We start from the raw sequence: 20516 nt of genomic DNA on the forward strand, positions 1-20516 counted from the left end.
GCCAATGAAAATATACCTGCTCCCTGAGCTGGAGGCCTGCCAGTGTGCCAGTCTGGGGAGTGTGCTTCTTCCGGAAGTGAAAGTGAGTCTGGGTGGTGTGGCTTGCAGACTGGGAGATGGAAACGACGTTTGCATCACCACTTTGCAAGGTGCTGCCAAGCCCTCTGTCTTTTTGAGTCTCCTAGGAGCTCGTTCCCATTGCACAGATGGGACTACTGACGTTCTGGAAGGCGAAGGCACTTGCCTTAGGTCAGCCAGGGATTGAGACAGAGGAGCCAGGAAGAGGATCTAGTTTTTCCAAATCATGGTTTAAGGTTCTTGCCTCTACTACACGGTTGCCTGTGAAAGGAAAGCGTATTTCTAGCCTGTGTTGACCAATTGCCTGAGGAAAGAGTATGAGGTCATAGAGGTGACTGTCTATAAGGGGAGGACATTGACTTCTACTCTCTGATGAGTGCAAAGTTGACTGAGCCTGCAGTTGGGTGTGTACGGGGGCCACAACATGTAACAAAGGCTAAGACTGATTAAACAAACGCTGGCTTTGGGCCAGTCACTCTTCTGAGTGAGTTAAATGTATCCATGAAATTATTCCACCCTGAGATAATCTTTTGACGTAGAAATGTTGTTATTTCCACCTGACAGATAAGGAAACTGGAGCATAGAGAGTAGGCAGGAAAGCCAGGCTTGGAACTGGGGCAGGCTGCTGGTTCCAGAGCATCCTGATTATTACTCTGTACTGTATGTGATGCCATACAGTGCGCCTACACAGATACCCATACCCACTCTACCCGGAGTAGGTCATCCCTTCCGGTTAGCGGTTGGGAGGCTTCCTGGAGAAAGAGGTGGTATTGGAACAAGGTCTTGAAACTTAGGGAGGGTGATAGTGGACAAGAATAGAGGGCCCTGCAAAAAGATGGGTTACAGAAAGAGGAAAGCTTAAGGATGTCCTGTGGCATGTGGTGGAAACCAGTCTGACTAGTGCCTCCATTCAGTGGCTATTTCTGCTTATATCATAGCCTAAACCCTTCAGGCTACTTGGAAAAGCCTTTCATGACCTGCCCACCATCATCCCTCCTCGGCATCCAGCTCTTCTCTTACTACTTTCCAAGCTGCAGTTCCTCCAAATGCACTGTGGACTAGCTGCACTGTTATATCTGCTGTTCCCTTCACTGGGAAATCTTCCATTCCTTTCCTTTCATATCACCAAGCTCCCATATTTTTTTCAACTTCACGTAGAAAACTTTCCTGCATCTCCCTGCCTCCAAGATGGGATGAGATGCTCATCTATGTTCTTATAGCTTCCCATTCTTCCTCTGTCATTGACTACTTCATACTAGACTGTGACTGATTGTTTTTCATCACCCTCATTAAGGTAGCAAATCTAAGAGGGCAGTCACAACCCTTCCCTGTAGCTTCTAACATAGTAACTGTCACACAGAAGACTCTTAACCAACATCTATTGAAATAAGCATCTTAACATATTTTCAAAGAAACCCAGCAAAGGATGATTTTTTGTGTTCCTTGGTTACCCATTCTTGGTTTAACAAATCAAATAAACTTTTCCTTGAAACTAACCTAACCCTTTGCTGTTGTAACTTTTAAACACAAAATCACACTTAACATCAAATCATCTTGAAGGGATTTACAAATGTGTTCTTACCCTTGTATTTCTTTTTTAGAAAGTTGGTGTGCTTGATCAAACCAGGGTCTTAAAAGTGGTAAACGTATGGGTTCAAATGAAGAGGTATGTATTATCATCCACAATATAAGAAGGCCTTAAAAGATGGTGAATACTAAAAACACCAGACTGGGGATTTGGAGACCTGTGTTTTAGTCCATTTATTGTGTGACCTTGAGAACTCTAGCAGACTCTCCTCATTCTAATGTATCTAGCTATCTGCAAAATGTGGTAACTAAGCTTGTTATAATTCTGTTTAAAGTAAGGGTCAATGGATTCTGAGTTTGTGCCTGGGGAACTTCCTATGGGAAGAGGATAAGAGTTTTAGGGCATGGACCTACAGACATTTATTTGAGATAACTGTAGAGGTAGATTTACATATAGTTGTAAGAAAAAATGCAGAGAGATTCTATATACCCTTTACTCTGCTTTCCCCAAAGACAACATCTTGCATAAGTATAATATTGATATAATAACCACAACCAGGAAGTTGACACTGATATTCAGATTCTGCCAGCTTTATATGCACTTTTTTGTGTATATGTATTTAGTCCTGTGATGTTTATCACATGTATAGATTCCTGTGACCATCACTACAGTCAAGATACAGAAAATCTCCATCAGAAAGATCCCTCGTGCTGCATTTTATGGTCGCAGCTGCCATCCTCCCCCTCTTCCTCCCTTAATTCCTGGCAACCACAGATCTACTTTCCAACTTGGAATTACATTATTTGCCAATGTTATATAAATGAATCATGTGGTCTGAGTCTTTTGGGGACTGGCTTTTTTCCCCACTCAGCATCATTTCCTTGAGGTCTATCCAAATTATTGTATGATTAATACGTCATGTCTTTTAATTGCTGAATGGTGTTCCATGGTATGGATGGACCACAGTTTGTTTAACTAGTTACCCACTGATAAACCTTTGGGTTATTTCCGGTTTAGAGTTACTATGAATAAAGCTGCTGTGAATACTGGTGTAGAGGTTCTTGTGTGAACATGTTTTTATTTCTCTAGTGTAAATGCCCAAGAGTGAAATTGCTGGGTCATACAGTTGGCACATATTTAGTTTGTAGGTAACTGCCAGACTCTTTTCCAGAGTGGTTGTATCATTTTATTTCCCACCAGCAATGTGTGAAAGAACCAACATCCTCTCTGCATCCTCTCTCCAGAATTTGGGGTTACTACTATTTTTTATTTTAGCTATTTTGTTAAGTGTATAGTGATATCTCACTGTGGTTTTAATTTGCATTTCCCTAATGGCTAACAACATTGAACATCTTTTCATGCACTCATTTGCCATCTGTATAACCTTTTTGGTTATACAGACATCTATTTTGGCTGCTACAAGGTACTCCCTTCCTTCTTGATTCTCAGTGGATTCTAAGGCAGAGGTAAATAGCTTACAGACAAATAATGAGCTATTGTACTTGAGTGCTTACTATTGGGTACAAGATAGTGTTCTAGGTGATGGGATAAAGCAGTGATGAAAATGGATAAAAATCCCTGGTTTCATGAAGCTCATATTCTAGTGGGCGGAGACGGCCAGTAGACAGCAAAAATAAATTACATTTATAGTATAGTAGATGGCCTTAGTGCTTTAGAAAAAAATTAAAAAACAGAAAAGAGAGCCAGGGAGTTACCTTAGTTGCAATTTAAAATAGGGTGGTCAGAGAGGCAACCTTTCCTGAGAGTGGACATTTCAGTGAAGACCTGGAGTGAGGGGAAGCCCTGTGGGTGTCTGGTAGAAGATTTCTCCTGGCCTTGAAGCAGGTGTGTTCAAGGAGCATCAAGCTGGCCAGGATGGCTGGAGCAGTGTTGGAGGAGGGTGACTACACAGGACTTCTGGGGTGACAGTTGGGTAGGACTTGGCTTCTCCTTCAGTGAGTTGGGGAGTCTTTGGAAGGTGTGGTGCAGAAGGGTGGCGGGTTCCGATTTCAGCTTCAAAAGGGTGCTCCTGGTTGCTCCGTTGAGAGTGGCCTGAAGACAGGAGGGTGGCATCAGGGAGACCATGTTGGAAACTACTGCGGTTTCCTAGGTGAGGAGTGATGGTGGATTGGATAGGGTGGTGGCAGGGAGGATCGCAAGAAATGGCAGATTCAGGATATATTTTGGAGTAGAGCAGATATAATTTCTTACCGAGCTGAATGTGAATGAGCGGGAAAGAGAAGAGAAAAGTCCAAGTCCAAGTTCTTGGTTGGAACATCGGAAGGATGGAGATGCCTTTCATGGAGACAAGGAAGACTGGGGGAGGGAGTTCAAGATCTCGGATCAAGATGTGCATCTTTTAAGGTGATTTTAGACACCAAGTGGAGAGGACATGATGAGGAGGCAGTTGGATGACTGGGGTCCTGGGGAGAGGCTTGGGTGGAGATATTAAATTTCGAGTCACTTCCGAGGCAGTACCTATCACATAGTTAGTGCTTTAAAATGGAGGCTCCTCTTTTAATCACAGGTCCTCAAGTCCTTAATGCAAAATCCTCGGGACCAGGTTTTAGAAAAGCATTAAGTTGAATATGAAATTGCCAATATCTGACTATTCTTGACCTACAATAATAATAATTTTATATGGTTCACCGTAATAGTACATTCCAAATGCCTTATGTAACACTCCCAGTGCGGTCTGGAAAAGTACTCTATAATCAAACACGGAGGTATTTCTGTAAGTCCAGTATACTCATACTGAGTGGGATTTGTCTACACACACACACTCACCCTTACAGGTCAGCTTTGCTGCCAAAGGCATCATAACAGCATTTTACATTTGTGTCTCACATTTTTAGATTTTGGATTGTGAACTTGTATTATTATCATTGTTGTTATTATTATTTTACCATTCTGTGTGGCATCCACAGAGTTGAATGAGTGGAAGGTACTGAGAGGCATATTTCAGCTCAATTTTAAGCCTACGTCAATACTCTTCAATGATAAATCATGGTGCTTCCAAAGATGGGAACTCTGTGTCTTATGAGTAAATACAAGACCTGAATAACCACTTATTGGGGGATATTTTAGGAGAAATTCAATCATTAGAGAGATGATTGGAGTTGATGTCTTTTACAGTTCTTGATCTCACTGAGACAGGATGACTAAATCATTTCTACTCTTCAGGCCTCATTCTCTGCATCTGTAAAATGGGGACAGGGAGTTGAACTTTGTGATTGCTGAGGTGCTTTTGGCATTAATGTTTTCAGGGTCTCTCTGCTTCTCTGTGTCTTCTCACTGTTTGTTCCCCGCCCCCCCATCTCTACACATCCTTGTCTGCTAAGTAACCCTTGTCCATACTGTACCATGGCAATTTCCCCACGATGCGCAATGAGGGATGAGCATGGGCAGCTGGGACAGGGAGGCCGAGGTTCCCCTGTTGCTTCCCAAATTGGGAAAAAGTCATTTTTCAGGAATTACTTCTTGACCTCTAAGTGTGTTTTGACTTGTGCAACATCCACAGTCTTCCTGGGAGATTGCTAATCCAGGGCACAGCTCCACATTCCTGGAATGGTGTTCTTGGTTGCAGGGCCTCCCCTTTCCGATTCTGTTGGGAAATGAGTTCTTTGATGAAATAATTTTTCTTCTTTTAAAAAAATTATTTATTTATTTATTTATATTGAAGTAGAGTTGATGTACAATATTATATAAGTTACAGTGTACAAGATAGTGATTCACAATTTTTAAAGGTTTTTAGTCATTACAAAATATTGGCTATCTTCCCTGTGTTGTACAATATGTCCTTGTAGTTTATTTTATACATAAGTTTGTAGCTTTTAATTTCCCATCCCTATATTGCCCCTCCCCCTTTCCCTCACCCCACTGGTAGCCACGAGTTTGTTCTCTTTATCTGTGAGTCTGTTTCTTTTTTGTTATGTTCAGTAGTTTGTTGTATTTTTAAGATCCACATGTAAGTGATATCATGCAGTACTTGTCTTTCTGTCTTACTTATTTCACTTAGTATAATACCCTCCAAGCCCATCCATGTTGTTACAAGTGGCAAAATTTCATTCTTTTAAATTTTTTTTGGCTGAGTACTATTCCATTGTGTGTGCGTGTGTGTGTGTGTGTGTGTGTATATAATATATATATATATATATATATACCACATCTTCTTTGTCCATTCATCTGTTGATGGACACTTGGGTTGCTTTTATATCTTGGCAATTGTAAATAATGCTGCTATGAACATTGGGGTGCGTGTATCTTTTCAAATTAGTGTTTTTGTTTTTTTCAGATATATACCCAGGAGTATATATCATATGGATCATATGGTAGTTCTATTTTTAGCTTTTTGCGAGCCCTCCATACTGTTTTCCACAGTGGCTGTACCAATTTACATTCCACCAACACTGTACGAGGGTTCCCTTTTCTCTAAATCCTCGCCAACATTTGTTATTTGTGTTCTTTTTGATGATAGCCTTTATGACAGCTAAGAGGTGCTATCTCATTGTGGTTTTGACTTGCATTTTCCTGATGATTAGTGATGTTGAACATCTTTTCATGTGCCTGATGGCCATCTGCATGTCCTCTTTGGAGAAATGTCTATTCAGGTCTTCTGCCCATTTTTAAAAAAATTTTATTTATTTATTTAATTTATTTTCTTGGCTCTGTTGGGTCTTAGTTGCAGCACGTGGGATCTTTCGTTGCGGCACGCGGGCTTCTCTCTAGTTGTGGCGTGTGGGTTTTCTCTCTCTCATTTTTTTTTTTTTTTTTTAATAAATTTATTTATTTATTTATTTATTTATGGCTGTGTTGGGTCTTCGTTTCTGTGCGAGGGCTTTCCCCAGTTGCGGCGAGCGGGGGCCACTCTTCATCTTCACTCTCACTATCGCGGCCTCTCTTGTTGCGGAGCACAGGCTCAGTAGTTGTGGCTCACGGGCCCAGCTGCCCCGCGGCATGTGGGATCTTCCCAGACCAGGGCTCGAACCCGTGTCCCCTGCATTGGCAGGCGGACTCCCAACCACTGCACCACCAGGGAAGCCCTTCTCTCTCTCATTGAGGCGCATGAGCTCAGTAGTCATGGCTCGCGGGCTTAGTTGCCCCACAGCATGTGGAATCTTAGTTCCACGATCAGGGATCGAACCCACGTCCCCTGACTTGGAAGGCGGATTCTTTACCACTGGACCACCAGGGAAGTCCTTTCCGCCCATTTTAAAATTGGGTTGTTTGTTTTTTTTGATGTTGAGTTGTATAAGCTATTTATATATTTTGGATATTAACCCTTTATTGGTCATATCATTTGCAAATATTTTCTCCCATTCAGTAGACTGTCTTTCATTTAGTTAATGGTTTCCTTTGCTGTGCAAAAGATTTAAGTCTAATTAGGTCCCATTTGTTTATTTTTGCTTTTATTTCCTTTGCTTTAGGAGACAGATCCAAAAACATATTGATACTATTTTATGTCAAAGAGTGTTCTGCCTATGTTTTCCTCTAGGAGTTGTATGGTTTCCAGTCTTACATTTACGTCTTTATGCCCTTTAGACTTATCAAAATTCTCAAGCAGGTTAGAGCCAACTGGTCCACTCCTAGGCACCTGCTCAAGAGAAACTCTTGCACACATTCAACAGGAGGTACGTACAATGACCTTTGTCGTAGCAGTCACCACGGTAGAAAAAACCTGGATGTCACCAGGAAAGGTGGTGAATAAAGTATGGCAAAGCCACCCAATGGGGCATTATACAGCCTTCCAAATGGAGGAACAACGCAACATGCCTCAATATGGATGAATCTTAGCAAAATGATATAAAGTGAAAGGTTATATACAGCAAGGTTATATAAAGAGGTTATATTCAGCAAGATTATATAAAGTTAAAAACAATGCATGTGCCTGTACACACACAGAAATACATATGATACAACTAATTAAGAAGGAGAATAAAGCAATGATGAACACAGGACCCAGGATGATGGATACCTGAGCTGGGGCAGTTAATGGGTGGCTGCAAGAGGTTTCATATAGTGTCATATGATACCCCTCAAGGTCCTGGCTTTCATTTTACATCATGGGTTAATTGGTATTTACAACGTTATAACTAATTAATTAACTAATTAAATGGCAGTCCAAGCATGGACCATGATGTGTGTGACATGATCCAGGGATTATGACAATTCCAATTCTGTCTTTTTGAGATCCAAAAATAGACAAGAAATAAGAATCAGTGAGTGCTGCGTGTGGTCCTAATAGACTTTCCAATGAATCACGTGGATGGACGTTAGTACATAGATTTCAGGGTATCTGTTTTGGCCTCACAGAGGAATGTTTTTATTTCTTCTTCGTTCTTGATTCTGGTCCAGCAGCTGATGTTGCTAGATAAATGAAGTCTTGTTGAACCTGGTCCCATTGTTAAGTCTTTCCTTAAATCAGCATTCCTTTAAAAGGCCCTGGAGTTATGAGTGTGTATTTGTTGACCATTTGATTATGGTAAGAAAATGGGGGAGAGCTGTCTCTGGACAGATGACGTGTTCTGGTTGGGGAGAGTGCTTGGGTGAAGAGAGGGTTGGAGCAAGTTTGGAGCAGGCAAGATGGAAACTGAGTTGTCTTGGCCAAACGACTAGACTATTTCCTTGAACTCTTTCTTCCTTCTCTGGCTTTTACAGTATTCAGTCAAGAATGTTGCTAAGTTGTGAGGCCTGGCTGCGGCTATGGGCATTCTCTGATTCCTCGGATACCTACTCTGTGGCCCAGCCTCAACCAGAAACTGGATACACGGATGTGACCCAGATCTGAGGTTGAACACCATTATTATCTTGTCCTTGGCTTATTCTCTCTCAACACGGACAGTACTGGCTCTTAGTGCAGCACTGCATCAAGTGGATCTTGCAATAGAGGAGCAGAGGGCCCAACTATGCAGCTGCATTCACAGTGGTAGCCCCAGGCAAAGTTACAGCTCCCTCCTCTCAGTATGTCTAGCCCACACGTCACTTACTGAAGTCTTACCACGTTGCACTGTCACGGTTCATTTACACAGCTCTCCCGCCCACTAGCCTGTGAACGTCTTAAGGGTAGAGACTATGTGTTTTTCATTGCCAAGTCTCCCAAGTTCAGGACAGAGTGTAGATGCTACATGAATGTGGAGGGAGCATCATGCATTTCACCTTGCCATCAGTGCCCAGTGACTGGGACCTCAAAGTGGGGACAGATTATCACTGTTTGGAGGAGTCCAGGGAAGCTCAGAGATAAGTGGGGGGTGGTTTGGTTTGGCCTTTGAAGTGGATTTCATGGATGGAGATGGAAGGGGAAAATGGGGAGGAGTGGCGTTGATCGTGGGGTGGGGATATTCAAAGTAAATAACAACTGGAACTGCATGCCTGCTGGTCCAGCAGAGTAGACGCTGGTGGCAAATATCAATAGTATTGCTGTCCCGGTGTCTACCAGCTGCAGGTCAGCCAGGGAGACGAGGAGGGGCCTGGGGTTTGGGTGGTGAAGAGGTAGAACAGGAATAAATGTTTCACCGTCACCATCTGTATTCCAGCTCTGCATCAGGAACTTCCTATACATGATCTTATTTGATTCTCACACAACTTTGGCAGGTAGGCACTATGACTCCAATTTTTAAAAGTAGGAAAGAGACAGTGGAGGGGTGATGCAACTTGCTCAGAATTACCCAAAAAGTGAGTCGTAAAGCTGGAGCTGAACCCAGACCCCCAAGTTCCTAGCGTGTGCTCTGCTCCCTCTGCCATCCTGTCACACTGCCACGTGTAGAGGGTGTGGCCAGTGGAGGTCAGGGTGAGCACCAAGGCATGAGGCAGGAGCCGTTAGACACATCCAGAGGACTGTGTGGAGGAGGAACAGGAATGAGGCTACAGCAGAGGGCTGGGCTGCTCCTGAGGTCGGGGTGGGTGTCCGTGGTCAGGGACGTTCTATGTAGAGTCTGTAAACCTCCACCCTTCATCCCCAAGAAAGTCTGCAGTGGCCACACCCTTGTCATGGGCTTTCTGGGGAATGTTTCTAGAACTGGACAGAGAGCTTGGGCAGGGAAGGAGGGCAAGGCACTGCCCTGGAACCAGGGCCAGAGATGATTTTGGAATTGAGAAGGGAGAGGTTGAGCACAAGTCTTCAGCCTTTGGGGCTGGAGATGAGTAATGTCTGGTTGGGGGAGGAACTACAATCTAGGGATGAAAAGGAAGTGATAAAAAGAGAATCAGAGGCAGAAGATGTGGCTGAACAAGTAAATGGTGTTAATCCCAGTTCTGGTGAGAGGGAAGCCCAAGGACTAATTTCAAGGGGTCATCAAAAAAACATCTGAGTGGTATATTGATGGAGACGGTGTATGTGGGGGAGAGATAGAGTGCAGATTGGGAGAGAGGAGAAAAGATTCACAGGAACAGAGAGACAGACAGGTGGAGGCAGAAACATACAAAGGTAAAAGAAAAACACAAAGACACAGAGACAACACCCTGGAGATCCAGATGCACATAGAAACCAGGGCAGTGAGAGAGAGAATCAGAGAAGCAGAGAGATAGGGACAGAGGCAAAGAGAGAAAGGGGAAGAGTGACACAAACACCCAATGGATAGCTGTGTTTAATGGAAAAAAACCATATAAACTTCCTGAGAAGGACTGCATCCTGGCCCTTTGGGCTTCCTGGGAGGAAGGGTTCTTTGGCTTACCTGAGGTGCTGGATAGTCCTAAGTCTCTGTGCTCTCCTCATTGACAGGTGGAAACACTGGGGTAAAAGGCCACCTACAGTATAGACTTTCCCTGTAACTACAGCATCTCAGTCCCGGAAGAGGCCTCAGTGCTGTCTCCTATCCTCCCATCTCACACCTCTGCTTACAGCCCTCCAGTGAACTGCAAAGACCAACCACTTAGTACTAACTCTCAGAATATTATTCTTTAGGCTGAGCTACCTCCCCGCGACTTTCAGTATGGGAGCATCACATGAGCAAATCTGGTGCTGCTTTTCCACTTGGCTCTTCCGGTTGTTGATGACAATGACCGTGTTCCCATATGGTCTCTGTTCTTCAGGACCGTGATCTTCGGTTCCTTCACTGGTGTTACCAGTCAGGACAGGCTAAGTTATGCTGTAGTAATAAACAATCCCAAGATCCCCGGGGTTCTCAGGAACATATGGTTATTTCTTATAGTAAAGAAAAAATAATATTCTAACTGTTAAAGAAAAAAAAATTATTCATGACCCTTGTTAAAGAATAGTAAGGAGACTTTTATTCAAGGGGGGTGGTGGTATTTCGATGGGTGTAGGGACCACCACAACAAGGCCTTGCAGAGACTGGACTCAACTCCAAATACAGCATGGGCAAGTGGGAATTTATAGCCAAGGAGCAGGGTGGGGATCAGTGGATGGAAAATTGCTAAGGAGAAATATCAGGAGTAAGGGGCATTCTGGCTGACAGGACCTAACAGGATTCTCACTGAAGGCAGGCCAAGGTGACCACATGTCACCTGCGGGGTGGTGGAGGATGGAGCCCTGAATAAATATTGAGAGCCATCAGATATGGAGGATGGAGGATTCTGGCTAAACTGACTTGGCAGGATTGTTGCTCAAACTGGACAATGCAAAGATGAACACTGAAGCTCAAAAGTCAGAGTATACTTGAGAAGACAGTTCCCAGGAGCCTGAATGGAGTTGGCCGAGGAGAGAATCTTTGTCATTTGCTCACGCTGTATGTTCACTCTGGGCCAGAACAACTGCTCCAATTCATATTCATTCCAGGACCCAGGCTGGTCAAGCAGCCTCTCTCTGAGCGCCAGGGAGCCCACCTAGGAGAGGAGGCTGGGCGCAAAGGACAGCGGAGCATGGGCGTTGCCTTTCGTCCTCCATGTGACGCATGCAGCACACGGATGCCCTCCGGGTCGTCCCTGGCCCCACGCCAGGCTCTGCCGTGTGCTGACCGCCAGAGGAAGCGCACCTTTAATTTGATCGTTCTACCTAAGTTCTGCTGGACTTTACCATTCAGTGCCTGTTAAAAGTCTCATCACTTGGAGTCTAGAAGCAATTGGCTCTTCTGTAGCTCCAGGATGGAAAAGGGCATCTTATCTTCTTTGGGCTTTGAATGAATGAGAAATAAACCTATATTGTTTTTGTTTTTGTTTTTTTCACACACACACACTGTATTTTATTTTTGCAAGAGATAAATAGACTGACATCAAGCATTTTACATGGATGACCACAACAAAAGCAACAATGATTGCAATTACCAAACATGAAACACACTCATACTATGTCATAATATTGACATTCAGTCCAGTAATCCTCCACTGTAGCAGCTCCTTTACTTTGCAGTGAAAATTGATTTGTATATTCTTTGCCTCTGAGTCCTTGTGGGATTTTTTTTTTTAATTCAAACAGAAAGTCACAAAACTTATACTCATCCTCATCAGTTCACTCAGTCCCATGTAATTAATTTTTTTTTTCATCTTGATCTTTTGTTAGCACTTTAATGAGTTCGTCAGTTTTTCATTAGAGTTCTGAAAATGCTTATTCATTCAGTTCAGCAGTACAGTCAGTTACCAGAAACCTGTACTTGTCAGAGTCTTTTCCATGAATTTCTTGAAGATGAAACCCTTTTATAGGAACATATTTGCAAAAGCATCAGAGTACACCCAGAACTGTCTGTAAATGACGAAAGACTTAAAAATGACCACGGTTAAAGATTTGATGAAAGTTCATAATAATGCAGTTGACAAGAAAGTTAGTTATTTCTGAGATATACATTTTAAAGTAATAACTAGGATTATGACTTATAACATTATACCAGAACATATAAGATTTTTAGAAATTTCATGTAATGTCTGAAACATTTATATTAACATATTTCCATACAAATAACCCAATGAAAGTTTAGTATTAGTTGTTTTGTTTGTTTGTTTTTTTATACTGCAGGTTCTTATTAGTCATCAATTTTATACACATCAGTGTATACATGTCAATCCCAATCGCCCAATTCAGCACACCACCATCCCCACCCCACCGCAGTTTTCCCCGCTTGGTGTCCATATGTCTGTTCTCTACATCTGTGTCTCAACTTCTGCCCTGCAAACCGGCTCATCTGTACCATTTTTCTAGGTTCCACATACATGCGTTAATATACGATATTTGTTTTTCTCTTTCTGACTTACTTCACTCTGTATGACAGTCTCTATAGATCCATCCACGTCTCAACAAATGACTCAATTTCGTTCCTTTTTATGGCTGAGTAATATTCCATTGTATATATGTACCACAACTTCTTTATCCATTCGTCTGTTGATGGGCATTTAGGTTGCTTCCATGACCTGGCTATTGTAAATAGTGCTGCAATGAACATTCGGGTGCATGTGTCTTTTTGAATTACGGTTTTCTCTGGGTATATGCCCAGTAGTGGGATTGCTGGGTCATATGGTGATTCTATTTTTAGTTTTTTAAGGAACCTCCATATTGTTCTCCATAGTGGCTATATCAATTTACATTCCCACCAACAGCGCAAGAGGGTTCCCTTTTCTCCACACCCTCTCCAGCATTTGTTGTTTGTAGATTTTCTGATGATGCCCATTCTAACTGGTGTGAGGTGATACCTCATTGTAGTTTTGATTTGCATTTCTCTAACAATTAGTGATGTTGAGCAGCTTTTCATGTGCTTCTTGGCCGTCTGTATGTCTTCTTTGGAGAAATGTCTATTTAGGTCTTCTGCCCATTTTTGGATTGAGGTGTTTGTTTCTTTAATATTGAGCTGAATGAGCTGTTTGTATATTTTGGAGATTAACCCTTTGTCCGTTGATTCGTTTGCAAATATTTTCTCCCATTCTGAGGGTTGTCTTTTTGTCTTGTTTATGGTTTCCTTTGCTGTGCAAAAGCTTTGAAGTTTCATTAGGTCCCATTTGTTTATTTTTGTTTTTATTTCCATTACTCTAGGAGGTGGATCAAAAAAGATCTTGCTGTGATTTATGTCAAAGAGTGTTCTTCCTATGTTTTCCTCTAAGAGTTTTATAGTGTCCAGTCTTACATTTAGGTCTTTAATCCATTTTGAGTTTATTTTTGTGTATGGTGTTAGGGAGTATTCTAATTTCATTTTTTTACATGTAGCTGTCCAGTTTTCCCAGCACCACTTATTGAAGAGACTGTCTTTTCTCCATTGTATAGCCTTGCCTCCTTTGTCATAGATTAGTTGACCATAGGTGCGTGGGTTAATCTCTGGGCTTTCTATCTTGTTCCATTGATCTATGTTTCTGTTTTTGTGCCAGTACCATATTGTCTTGATTACTGTAGCTTTGTAGTATAGTCTGAAGTCAGGGAGTCTGATTCCTCCAGCTCCGTTTTTTTCCCTCAAGACTGCTTTGGCTATTCGGGGTCTTTTGTGTCTCCATACAAATTTTAAGATGATTTGTTCTAGCTCCGTAAAAAATGCCATTGGTAGTTTGATAGGGATTGCATTGAATCTGTAGATTGCTCTGGGTAGTATAGTGATTTTCACAATGTTGATTCTTCCAATCCAACCTATATTGTTTTAATCCACTGAAATTTTAGGATTTATCTGTTTTGACAGCTACTGTTAATTATTTTAATGCAGAAATTGGTAAGAAGTGGAGTGCTCCATAACAAAAACATAAAATATATGCTATCTTAGTGATCGGGGACAGGTAATGGGAAAGTGAATTGGAGACTGGAAAGATGGAGGTAAGAGTATTCAGTGACAAGGTATTTGTAAAGTTGTTGCTTGTGGTGACTTGGAAATGCAGAGCTTGCGCTTACTGTACTTGTCATTCCAGGGAAGATGTAGGAAAATAGAATGATGGTAGCATGGCTGCATTTGACAAGGTATTATAAGTATGGGATGAGCTCAGAAAATTCTAAGGTGCATTGCAAGCAGAAATTAAGGAGAGAGAGTCCAGAAATGTGAGGCCTTGAGGGTGGAATAGCATACTGCTATAGACATCACGCAATAAGAGATGGGATTCAATAAAGATTTAAGTGGCAAAGGCCCAGCAAAACCTGCCACTTGGAAAAATGATGCAGGGCATAGATCAAATGAAAAGAGCAGACTTCTCATTGATTTTTCCATATAGTCTCAAGATAGCTGCCATTGGCTTAAGAGAGAGAGAAGCAAGGCATGAGAAAGCAAGGAAAAGGACAGATTTGAGAACTATATCTTAAAAAGAACTTTGGTTGTGGTCAGTGGAAATAGATCAGAAGCCTATTATATTACTGGGTGAAATGCAATGCCAAGAAACCATGAGCCTGGTCTAGAAAATCTTTGAGGCTTAAAACAACCCTTGGAATGCCAACCTTCCACGAACAGAAAGTAGACTAAGAAAAAGATACAACACCCGGGAGGGCATAAATCCCTAACACTCACTTCATAAGTGTCTGAGGAAAGTCATGGCTCCCAAAAGGGGGACCCTGGGGTCATGAGAACAGTGGATAAGCATTGGTTGCTCTGAGAGGACATTTATTCCCCCTTACCCAGAGCAGGAGGCTTCCTGAAGTCTGCCCAGCAGGATTTCAGAACTGCTCTGGATCTGTGACTCTTGTATGTTTCCCATTCTTTCCAAGCAGGTATGTTTTTAAAAAAATTTTTATTTCACTTTATTTTATTTTTTATTGGAGTATAGTTGCTTTACAATGGTGTGTTAGTTTCTGCTGTACAATGAAGTGAATCAGCTATGTGTATACATATATCCCCTCCCTCTTGGACCTCCCTCCCACCTCCCCATCCCACCCATCTAAGTTATCACAGAGCACCAAGCTGAGCTCCCTGTGCCGTACAGCAGGTATGTTGATTGTGATTATCCTGCCCCTCTTAGTCCACTGTATTTTGGATAAGTGATGTGTATGTTGGGGGATAGGGATGGCTGGGAGAGAGGGATATATAATTTGTCCGTTTAGATCTTATGTGTAAGGTAGTGATTCTAAACTGGGCAACATTTGGCAGTACCTGGAGGCATTTTTAAAAAATTGAACTATGGTTAATTTACAATGTTGTGTTAGTTAACCTGGAGGCATTTTTGATTGTCACACTGGGGGAGGGGTGCTACTGGCATTTCCTGAATAGAGGCCAGGGACGCTGCTAAACATCCTACAATGCACAGGACAGCCCCCCCTCCCCCAAACAAAGAACTGTCCAGTCTAAAATGTCCATATTAGGTCTAGGGAATACACTTTGGTCTAGGGAATAAAAGTCGTAGCTTCCCGACCTGATAGCAAGACTAGTGAGCATCACCTGCAAATAAGAAAGCCTGGAGTGGAGTTGGTGCTCATTCCTTCCTTCAGCACTTAACTGAGTGCCTGCAAACCGGGGGTGGGGTGGGGGCCTGGAGGGGTGGGGAATTGTCAGGTGTTGGTGCTAGTTGCTGCAATAGACAACCTCCCTGAGTCTTGGTGTCTTAAACGATAAAAGTTTGTTTTTCACATCATGTCAAGGACAATCTGTTTTTCTCCCGACCAACAAATATGTTTTTTTCTTAGGGGCATTGTGAGCCTGGTAATAGATCGATTTTCCTCCTTGAGTTGGCTACAAGGAAGCTCATTATAACAGCTGTTCATTGCCATTTACTCATGTTCCCTGGCTCATCTTCCTATTTGACACTCATTTGCCCATGACTTCGATTTTTTTCCATCCCCGCCCCCCAACATTGCATGTACTTTTGTTTGTTGCCTCAAAATACCAAAATACCTTTGGGGATGAGGTGAGCTATAGAGTAAATGAGTGGATCAAAAGCATTCTTGCTGGAAGATGGCTGCTATTAAAGGGAAATTAGGGAAAGAGTAAGTATCCCTTTCCTTCTTTAAAAAGGAAAGTGGAGCTTTGGGTTCTGGCTTGAAAATTTACAGAACTGAAACTGTTGTTTGGGCTTGGGATCTGCAAATAGCTTTTCTTTTTCATTCTGCAGTTTTACTTACCCCTTTTAAGTTGCTATTTTAACAACCCAGACTCCCATTTGCTTCAGCTGGCAGAGGGAGACAAGAAAACCTTTTCTCTAAAGTCTTTTGGGGAATCACTGCATGCAAATGTCTTTGTCTCAGAAGGAAACTGTCCTGAGGTTAAGTCTCTGTCCACTCCTGAGAAAGCAGCATTCAGAGTTGGTGTTTTTCCTTTTGCTTTTCTGTTTCCAAATATGATACAGTCAAGGAGTCAGGAGACCAGTCACAAACTTGCTGTTTCTGATCTCTGAAAAAAAAGTGGGCTGAGAACCCACCCAGATTCACAGTTCTCATCTGTGTACCAAAAGAGTAGGCTAATCCAGTGAAATGTGCTTTCTGATGACTTTGGCTGAGTGGAATTTTAGTGACACCCAAACCATGTATTCAGAAGAAGCTAGCTCTGCTCCCTGTAAGCATGGAAGAAATGTTGGGTTTTGGAGGCCCAGGCCAGGGTCTCTCTGGTGAGCTTTGAGAAGTGGGTCAGCGTGAACCTAGGAGCCCCACCGCCTGGCTTCCAGTGCCTCCTGCATCTCTCGGTTGTGTAATCTTGGGCAAACCACGTTGCCTCCTTAAGCCTCAGTGTCTTCATTAGCCACAGTGGGATGACAACAATAGAACCACGTGTCATAAAGAGTAAATGACATATTACTCATAAAGTGCTGGGCACATTATGCAACATATATTCGTGATTGCTTCCCTTAATTGGGCAGGACACTGCTGGATTGGGGTGTGGCCACCAGAAGGACTGAGCCAGGATGGCCTCACCCTGGGCCCCTTGGACCTTCCTTTCTCCTCTTCAAAGAGGTCAGAAAAGAAGTGCCCCCAAATGGGGTAGCAGGAAGGGCGTAGAAACATCCTCATGGAAAGCTTCCAGAGGTCCAGCTCTTAATCTGCAGAATCCTCTTCCTCTCCATGTAATCCCTCCTTGGGACATGAGTTGCTTTCCCTTTCTGAGTTCCATTTTCTCTTTTGTGAAATAAATAGGTTAAATTAGATCATCTGTAATCTAACGTATTTCATTTCACCCCAGTTTAGATATTTTGTATTAAATTAAAGCATGATTTCTCAACCTTGACATTATTGGCATTACTGGGCAGATAATTCTTTGTTGTCCTGTGTACTGTAGAATGTTTAGCAGCAGCGCTGGCCTCCACCCGCAAATATCAGTAGCATCTCTCCCCCAAGTTGTGACAACCAAAAATGCCCCCAGACATTGCCAAACGTCCTGGGGGGTAGGGGGAGCACAGTTGTCCTAGCTGAAAACCACTGACTTAAGAGCGCTTAAATGTAATAATGCTGATCACCTTTATTGAGTACTCCTTTATGCTCGCCACAGTGCTGAGATTTCCATGCTGGAATCTTATTCAGTCCTCACAGTATCTTGTGAAGTAGGTATTAATAGCCTCTGCTTAGCAAATGCGGGTGTTGGGCTACTAATAAATGATAAAACTGGGATTTGAACCCACGTTTTCCCAACATCAGCACCTGTAATGCTTCACCACTTTAAATGTTTAGAAATACAGGGGCAGTCTTTTGAAAAGTACGGCAATAGGGTTTATTTAGTAAGAACACAGAATTTGGAAACAGACAGACCTCATTTAGGATATCAGCTCCAAGCCGACGAGCCCGTCATCATCTCCTCACTGAGCTCCATTTCTTCCATTGTTAAATCGAGGGTAATACCAGCCTCGTAGGTTGCTGGAGGAGAGAGACACCTGGCACTCCAGGTCCTTCTCCAGCTAAATGATATGCTCGACAGCGATGCAGAATGCTGTTGACGTTTCTTTCATTCCTTCCCTGCAGCCCTGGGTGTGCTGTCCGCAGTTCTGAGGTGGATGAAAACCTCATGCCATAGTGTGTCACCTCGTTACTGGTCCCACCCTCTCTTGGGTGTCTACGCCTTTCTTCTGAGCTCCAGACCAACATAGACAGTGGTCTTCAGAAAATCTATACTCAATACAACCAGAACTGAAATAGTCATGCCGTCCCTAATCTACGTCTCCATTGTGTCCCCTTCCTCAGTGACCCCAGTCACCTAAGACAGGACTCTGGGAGTCATTCTTGACTTCTCCCAGCTCCTCACTCCCCATAGCCAAGCAGTAACCGGGTACTGTCCATCGTACCTGCTGAGACCTGCCTGCATTTATCTGCATCTCTCCTCCTCTCTGCCTCTGCCTCTGCCCCTCGCAACCCCCTTCTCCCGCCCCGCCAGCCAAGTCACCACACCTCGCACCAGCGTGCTCACAGTGCTTTCAAGCCGGTCTCGCTTCCTCCACACTTGCCCTCACAATCCATCCCCAAAATGTGGCCAGAATAATCCTTCTCGGTTGTGCTTGTGCGTCTGACCAAGTCTCTGCCTCCTTATTCTCAGGATAAAGCCCAGTTCCGTAACTGGTACTGCAGCTCTTCTCATTCTGGCTCCATCTTCTCTTCGTCCTCACCTTTGGCCTCTCTCTCCATCTTTTTCTCAGTTTCAGCCATATGGAACCACTCATAATTTCTCCAAGGGGCCATGCTCTCCCTTCTCTTTAGCCATCTGTATATGTTTTCGCCTAGTAGAGAACACTTCCCTGCCCCTTTTGCTCTGGCCTAGGTAACTCCACCAAGCCTCAGCTTAGAGCTCGCTTCGCCTTGGGAGCCTTCTCTGATTCCCTAAACCTGGTCAAGCACTTCCCTGGATTTCCGCACTAAGGCAGTTACTGTACTGTGCTGTCACCACCTGTGGACAGGTTTGTCTCCCCGACTAGACTGCAGTTTTTCTGGGCGGCCAGTGTGCCTTTTTCTGTAATCCCCAGTATCCAGCACAGGCCTTGTTATAATAAATGTTTGTAGCACAAATGAATGGTACTCAGTGTTGCATAAGTTAAAGGGTGGCTGTCAGAGGAGGGAGGAAACCAAGGCAGTGAGTTAACAGAAACTGGTCCTGAAACTAGCTCAGAGACCCCTCTTTCCATCTTGAAATCTCCAGGAATTCAACAGGAAGATTATCCTATTTGGTGGAAATGTGACTCAGGTAACTTTATCTTTGACACTAAGATAGATAAGAAACCATCTTCATACCTGACAAGGAGCTTATGTTCCTTTTTGTGGTATAAATGTCAGATGGAGAGGGTCAAAGAACCAGAAGCGATATGACCTAGGATTCACTTTCAGCTTAGCTGTCAGAGAATTTATGAATGAGTCTTTCGGATGCTGTAACTTGAAAAACTAGGTGAGCTTTTGGTATGCTTTAGAGCAGGATTTATCAACATTATGGAGACAAAATTGGCCCTGGTTGAGAATCATGGAACTAGAGGAATTAGAATTGGAGTCCATCTGATGGAGCCAAAGGAGCACTGGATGAGAGTTGGGTTTAAAGTTCATTGCCAACTTTGCAATTTACAGAAGATGTTTTCATAAATTCTATATGAATCCAAAAGTAGGATGTTTGACTTTGAGGAAATCAGCTTGATCTCCGTGGATTATAGCCTCCTCATCTGAAGTAATAGAATAATGCAAGTTCAGAATGTTTTGGATCCTTCCAATTTCAGTTTCGGACTTAGGAGTCATCAGGGAGGTGGAATGAGCTCAGAACTGGGAATGAGGACCTATGGCCTGGCAGCTACAATCAGCCGATGAGATTTATGCCTCTGCTTGCTCAAGATGGCCTGTTTCCACAGGCCAACTCGGCTCTCTCCCTAGAGCTTCGCAAGATCTCCCAGGAAGCACTGTCTCACTCAGTCATTTTTGGCTGACCTCCCTCCCCAACAGCTAAGACTGTCAGAGCTGGAGAGTGCTTAGGAACATTTGGTCTGAGCCCTTTGTTAGAGAGGGGGAAACTGAGACTCAGAAGAGGGACAAGACTTAGCTGCGGTCACACAGTGATTTCGAGTAAAGGCCTCTTACTGACCAAGTTTCTTTCTTTTTTTTTTTTTAAACTGCTTTGTTGAGGTATGATGACATGTAAAAAGGTGTACATATTTAGTGTATATAACTCAGTGGGTTTGGGGATAA

Source organism: Balaenoptera ricei, chromosome 6 (assembly GCF_028023285.1).
Source record: "Balaenoptera ricei isolate mBalRic1 chromosome 6, mBalRic1.hap2, whole genome shotgun sequence".
Classification (NCBI taxonomy): Eukaryota; Metazoa; Chordata; class Mammalia; order Artiodactyla; family Balaenopteridae; genus Balaenoptera; species Balaenoptera ricei.